The following is a 7,467-nucleotide window of genomic DNA, read 5'->3' as shown; positions in this document are numbered from 1 at the left end:
ATGCGACCCGCCAGTCGTTGAACTTGATTAACGTTTGCCGGCTTTCCAAGGGATGTAACTGCTTCGATTTTTTCCGGGTTAGCTTCAATGCCACGCTCCGACACCAGGAAGCCCAACAATTTCCCTGCAGGAACACCAAAAACACACTTGGTGGGATTCAGCTTCAACTGATATACCCGCAAATTATTGAAAGTTTCTTTGAGATCCTCCAGTAGCGTCTCCCCCTGGCGGGTTTTGATCACAATATCGTCGATATAGGCGTGGACGTTGCGACCGATTTGGCTGTGAAGGCAATTCTGGATGCAGCGTTGATAAGTCGCCCCCGCACTCTTGAGTCCAAAAGGCATGGACACATAGCAAAAGGCCCCAAAGGGGGTTATAAAAGCTCTTTTCTCTTGATCCTGAACGCCCATCTTGATCTGGTGATATCCTGAGTAGGCGTCCAAAAAGCACAATCGTTCGCATCCCGCCACTGAGTCAATGATCTGGTCGATGCAGGGAAGAGCGAAGGGATCTTTCGGACAAGCCCTGTTGAGGTCCGTGTAATCAATGCACATACGGAAGGTACCGTTCTTCTTGAGCACCAAAACCGGGTTAGCCAACCATTTGGGGTGAAAAACTTCCACGATGAATCTGGCGGTTAAGAGACGGGCGACTTCTTCCCCGATCGCCTTGCGTCGTTCCTCGTTAAACCTGCGAAGATACTGCTGAATAGGTTTTGCCTTCGGGTCAACATTAAGATGGTGCTCAGCGAATTATCTCGGCACACCGGGCATGTCAGAGGGTTTCCATGCGAAGATGTCCCGATTCTCACGGATGAATTCGATGAGCGGGCTTTCCTATTTGGGGTCCAGACCCGTCCCGATAGTGAACTGCTTGGATGAGTCGCCGGGAACGAAATCGATTGTTTTAGTGTCATCCGTTGGTTTGAACTTGAGGGGCAACTCAGCATCTCTCGTTGGCTTCTTCAGGGGTGACATGTGTGCCGGGTCAACATTGGCCCGATGGTGTTTGAGCTCCTCCGCAGCGCAGGCGACTTCCGCATAAGTCGCGTCCCCTTCTTCACATTCCTTTGCAATCCTTCTATCCCCTTCGACCGTGATGGGTCCCTTGGGATCGGGCATCTTGAGCTTAAGGTAAACGTAGCATGGGCGAGCCATGAAGCGGGAGTAAGCCGGCCGCCCAAATAACGCATGGTAGGGGCTTTTCAATTTGACCACCTCGAATATCAGTGACTCGGACCTGTAATTATGCGCCGTTCCAAACGCTACTGTGAGTCTGACTCGGCCTATGGGGTAGGCCGACTTGCCCGGGACAATTCCGTGGAAAACCGTGGTTGAAGGCATCAGGTCCTTTTCCAATAGGTTCATCCTTTGGAAAGTGTCAAAGTATAAGATATTAATGCTGCTGCCACCATCCATTAGCACTTTGGACAGGGTGTAGCCCCCAACTTGGGGAGCCACAACCAACGCTAAATCGCCCGGATTGTCAACTCTTGGCGGGTGATCCTCCCTACTCCACGATATGGTCTGTTCAGACCAGTGGAGGAACCTGGGAAGGGCCGGCTCATACACACTGTACGCCCGGTGATTCACCTTCTTATCACGTCTGCGAGCGTTGGTGGTGAAAACGTGATACTGCCCATTGCTTAACTGTTTGGGTTTGCTGCGGAAGCCTCCGTTGTCCTCCTCACCCTGCGGAGCCCCCTGTGGGGGCGGCTGCTGAAAGGCTCCTCGCGGGTTATACCGCCGATGATGGTGTACCGGATACTGGCCGCTGCTTGGCTGCGGACCTCCCTGAGGCCCCTGTTCGGGAAAACCGCCGAAGGGGTTCTGTCGTTGGTTGGGTGCGACGAACTGCTCCTAGCGTTGGTCCGGGTCATCGCTTTGGCTTTTCTTGATCTCCTCCGCCCGAAACTCCCGCATCACGAAGCAGTTCTCCCAGGAGTGAGTCGCCGGACCGTCCGCTGTGGCATGGTGCAGGCAAGGGCCTCTGAGCAGCTCTTCATAGTTACGCGGCCTCTTCCCGCTAAAGCCCCTGTTTTTCTTCTGGCGTTGGTTGCCACTGTTGGCGTTGGTGTTGGCGACTAAATCCGAGGGCTCCTCTTGCGGTCTTCGCTTGCCATTGGCTCCTTGATTGTGGCGATTACGTCCCTGGAACCGGGTATGATTTTTGGATGACTCGCCCTTCTTGGGAGAATTGGCCTTACCGTCCTCGCCAGGATCTTTGGTGTCATCCGCTTCAGCGTACCTAGTGAGGGTGTCCATCAGTTCTCCCATGTCTTGGACCTTTCGCTTAAGTCGCCCTAATTTTTGCACCAAGGGTTCATAGTGGCAATTCTGCTCGAGGATCAACACAGCCTGAGCAGCCGTAATACCGTCTGACGAATGGATAATTTCCGCAACCCGCCGTGACCAATGGTGGGCCGACTCATCAGGGCGCTGAACACAATGCTGGAGATCGACGATCGTCATCGGACGTTTGCAAGTTCCTCGGAAGTTCTTGATGAATCGCTCTTTCAACTTGGCCCAGGTCTGGATGGAGTTGGGGGTAAGTTTTTCAACCAAGTACGTGCTAACCCCTCGAGCATCATCGTGAAGTACCTGGCGCAAACTGCCTCGTTTATGTCGAGCATGTCCATGGCGATTTCATAACTGTCGACCCACGATGCCGGTTCAAGGTCCGGGGTGTAGTTAGGCACCTTTCTTGGTCCCTTAAAATCTTTGGGCATCGTTTTGTTACGAAGGGCAGGGGCCAAGCATGGCACCCCCACTCGCCCACCGCTCCCGACGAGAGGGGCCGGGGCGACTTGGGTGTTCGGGAGATCCCGGCCCGGCGGGTTCTGATGATCGGGCGGGTTGTCCTGAGAAACGGGTCGCGGCCCGCTGTTCACGGCGGGCTGGTCCTCTGGCCGACTCCTGGTGTAACTCGCCTGGGGGGTGGAATGCAGCCTATCTAGGCTATGTGAGAACTGGGCATTTTGAACCACCGCCGTCTTCAACATCTCGATGGCATTCCTTGCCTCTATCTCGACAGGGGTGTTGCCGTGGATCGGGAGAGACTCCAAATGGCGAGTTGCAGCGAGGATGTTGTCCACCGGGTTGGAAAGTGGCCTTGAGGCGTCCAGAATCGGGGGATGCGATCCTCAGCCGTCTGAACCGGCGGGTTAGGCAGTTGACCCGGCCCTCCCCCTGGGGCGGCTCCCGCCCCGGGGGTTCATGGAGTGTCGAACAGGCGGGTCGGGTTGAGATCATGGGGCAGGCGACCTTGGTGTCTCCGTTGATGGACGGCGTCGGATGCGCGCTGGTGTCTTTCGAGCCACCAGTTGTCAGTATTTAAGCGCATTCTTTCGGCCGCAATTTGAGCCTGCCGAGTCTTGATTCTGGCGGACTCCACCTCGGCATCCCTATGAGCCTTTGCCACTGCCTCTCTGAGTTTTGCCAGCTCCACTTTATCCCCTCCTGGTTTTCTGGTGTGAGGGGAGTCGCCATCAGCCTTGTGATCTCCGCCGCTAATTCCACCAGGACGGCGGCCGGGCTTCTGGACGTCTCGACGGTTCCATCGCCTCCCGTAGGGTTTTGCGAAGGCTGAGTCGCCCCTGCCATATAAATGGCGATCTGGCGGCGGGTTCGGTCAAGGACTTCGAGGTCCATGGCTAGTGACAAGCCCCCAAGACAATCCCCATGTAGAGACCGGATTGAGTCTGAATCGCCCATGGATGATTCGTCATCAGAGTTGACTGGCGTAGTTTCCTGGGTCGCCGAACGTTCTGGATCCTCTGATCCCTGCGTGAACCCAACAAAAACCGGGCGAGTCAGATTCGGCGTCACCACTGGGCGAACGTACCTGGCCGGCTCGACGATGTCGGTGGAGATGTCCGACTCAGGCTCGGATGATCCGATCATGCCGATGAAGATGTTGATCTTGCCGAAGGGGACCCTGTAACCAGATTCGATCGAGTCTGCTTCAGGCCCCCATTGCTGGCTGGCGGCTCCGGGTCATGAGCCTCGTCGAGTAACTCCCAAACCCTGGTAGGTCTCCCTTTGAGAACTCAACTCCACCGTGCGTAGGCCCCACGGTGGGTGCCAACTGTCGTGGTTTTGTCACGGCAGATGTCCTCGTGAAAGGACTTAGTACTCGAGCCATCACACCTTGGTGGCGACTCAAAGGGGTTGAGCAGGACAGACACGGCGATTTACCCAGGTTCGGCCCCTCGTGAGGAGGTAAAGGCCTACGTCCTGCTTGAAGTTGTATTGATGTAGTTTCGATTACAAGGAGGGCGTAACTCGCCAAACCTAGCACTCGATGATTTCTAACCTGCCCTCTTCTTCCCTGGGACTCGCCTTTATATACGGGTCGAACCCCTAGGGTTTACAAGGGTAGTTTCCTCCCTACAAATCATGACCTCTGCGGTCTCTAAGTCGCCATCCTCTAAAGCTTGGAGACCTTCCGGAAATTATAAACTGACATACAACCTTTGGTCTTGCCAGGCCAAGGCCCAAACCACGCTCAGGTGAATCGCCTGATTTGGTGACCCGACCCAACTAGGGCGGGTTATTAACAGGTAATATCCCCAACACCCCTGGACTTCTTCCGTTCGGGAAAATATCATTTCGGGGTTTTTCTTCTGTTTGGACTCCGTTTCAAAAGCAGATCTGAAAAGAGTCAAAAACACGGAAAAAACATGAACTGGCACTTGGCACTGAATTAATAAGTTAGTCCCAAAAGATATAAAAAGGTACATAAAACATACAAAGAAGGCAAGATAACAGCGTGAAACCATCAAAAATTATAGATACGTTTGAGACGTATCATGTACCGGGAGTGACGAATGGGTTCCGGGTATTCATCGGGAGGGGCCCACCCACCCGGGAGTGAGCCCAGTGACCCTAGGGTAGCGCACCAGCCCTTAGTGGGCTGGTGAGGCCATCCCAATAGGGCCATGGCGCCACAAGTGGAAAAACACCAAAGGAAAGAAAAAAAAGGAAAGAGGGAGGTGGGAAGGAAGAAGTGGACTCCTTCCCACAAACCGAATTGGTGTGGGAGTCCACCTTCTCCCTTCGGCTGGTGCACCTTGGTGCTCCTTGAGCCCCAAGGCTATCCCCTCCCCTCCTCCTATATATACTGGTGGTTTTAGGGCTTTTGAGATAGAACTTTGCCACGTGCAACTCAAACCTATACCACGTAGTTTTACCTCTAGATCGGATTTCTGCGGAGCTCGAGCGGAGCCCTGCGGGAGTAGATCATCACCAGCACCGGAGCGTTGTCACGCTGCCGGAAAACTCATCTACTTCTCCGTCTCTCTTGCTGGATCAAGAAGGCCGAGATCGTCATCGAGCTGTACGTGTGCTGAACACGGAGGTGTCGTCCATTCGGCGCTAGATCGGAACGGATCGTGGGATGGATTGTGGGACGAGGGTGATTTGAATCACGAAGCTTTACCACTACATCAACCTCGTTTCTTAACGCTTCCCGCTTAACGATCTACAAAGGTACGTAGATCTAATCTCCTCTTGTAGATGGACATCACCATGATAGGTCTTCGTGTCCGTAGGAATTTTTTTTGTTTCCCATGTAACGTTCCCCAACATGCTCGGGGAGCAATATAACACAGAGGGGGGCTGGAGCTCACCACGGGCCTGGCCCGACTTGAGAGGAGGTGGCCTGGCGCGGCTTGGGCTAGCGAAGTGGGTCAGCTTGCTGGGTCTGTCGCTGGAGGAGGCTGGTGGCTGGCCAGGCGGGATGAAGCGGGCCGGCTGGGCCGGGGCTCTACGGCCCAGGTCAACACGGGTGGCAGGTCGCTGGATCTAGATCCCGCCCGATACAGACCGGGGGGGACGAAAGCACAGGCCGGCGGGGCTTCCTGGCGATGAGGCGGCTAAGGCGGGGCGTGGCGGCTCTGGCTGGCGGCGGGGTGCTGCTAGACTCCGACGGCAGCAGCTGATGGCGGCAAGGGAGGCTAAGGGGCAGTGGGATCCGGCCGAGATCCATCGAATCCGGGCGGTTGCGGGCGACATCCGGCGAGGAGGAGGCCGGGGCGGCATCGATGCGCAGCTGGCGGCGGGGCACACCGATGGGAAACGGCACGAGGCGGCGACGCGCTTGGGGCCGACGAGGTCTTGGCGGCGGCGACCAACTCAAGGCCCCTGGAGCACAGGAGCTTGGCAGATCTGTGGGAGGCTCTTGCTGCTCCCCTCAGGGCTGATGATCGATCCGAGCCTCCCCAGGCCCGATCTGGGCTCCGCGGGCCGGCGGCTAGAGGAGAGAGAAGTGGGAGGTGTAGGCTGTGGAGAGTGGCGGCTAGGGTTAGGATTTCGGGCACGGATCCCGGGGAAAGGAGGTTGCGTGTCTATTTATAGAAAAAGGGCTAGGGTTAGCAGATTTCGTCCGAATTCGGACCGCGGGATCGCGATCGGACGGCTCCGGCGATGGCTAGGGGTTAGGCTAGGTTATTAGGTTGTGTAGAGTGTTGGTAGGTCAGGAGAGAGGGAAGTTTGCGGCCCGACAACGAGAGTTTTAAACAGCAAAAAATGTCCGACGATAAACTGAAGATGGTGCCGCTACGGTCGACCGTTCGGGTATCAAACGGACTCCAATTGCAACAAAATTTGGCAAACGGCCTACCTACATTAAAATAAGACCGCACACCAAGTTTCAATCCAATCCGAGAATATTTTATACACACCTTTTAAAACGCAATATTAATGATGTCGCGGGTGCGTGCATGTGTGGTTGGTCTCAAACGGTCAACGACGAACACGGAGAGAACCGACAACTAATAACGGATACAGAAAACTGGCGGCAACAGAGTGCCGATGCAATGCGGATGATGCGCATGATGCGATGATGAATGCGACAAACAATAATTAACACGACGACAGCGGAATAAAAGGGGAATCTTCTGGAGCGTCGGTCTCGGGCTATCACATTAGCTTAGTTAGGTCAAAAAATGGCATAATAACCTTGGTTAGTTCATAAATGTCATATACCTAGCTTATTTTCCTTCAAAATTACATAATAGGCTAGAAAATGGCATAAAAAAGAAAGAATAGAAGAGGAAAGAGGAGAAAAAGAAAGAATAAAATAAGAAACATGAGCTTCTTCTTTCTTTCGTATTATTTTCCTTGTCTTTCTTATTTTTCTTCTTCTTATTCTAGTCTTCTTCTTCTTCTTCTTCTTCTAGTCTTTTTCTTCTTCTTCTTCTTATTCTTCTTCTTCTTCTAGTCTTATTATTATTATTATTATTATTATTATTATTATTAGACTACTACTACTACTACTGCTACTGCTACTGCTCCTGCTCCTGCTGCTGCTGCTGCTTGCTCCTGCTGCTGCTCCTGCTCCTACTGCTGCTGCTGCTCCTGCTCCTGTTGTTGCTACTCCTACTGCTGCTGCTACTACTCCTGCTGCTGCTGCTTATTTTCTTCTTCTTCTTCTTCTTCTTCTTCATTTTCCTCTTCTTATTCT

The sequence above is a fragment of the Hordeum vulgare genome, chromosome 3H (genome assembly GCF_904849725.1).
Source record: "Hordeum vulgare subsp. vulgare chromosome 3H, MorexV3_pseudomolecules_assembly, whole genome shotgun sequence".
Lineage (NCBI taxonomy): Eukaryota > Viridiplantae > Streptophyta > Magnoliopsida > Poales > Poaceae > Hordeum > Hordeum vulgare.
This window is presented reverse-complemented; position numbering follows the sequence as displayed.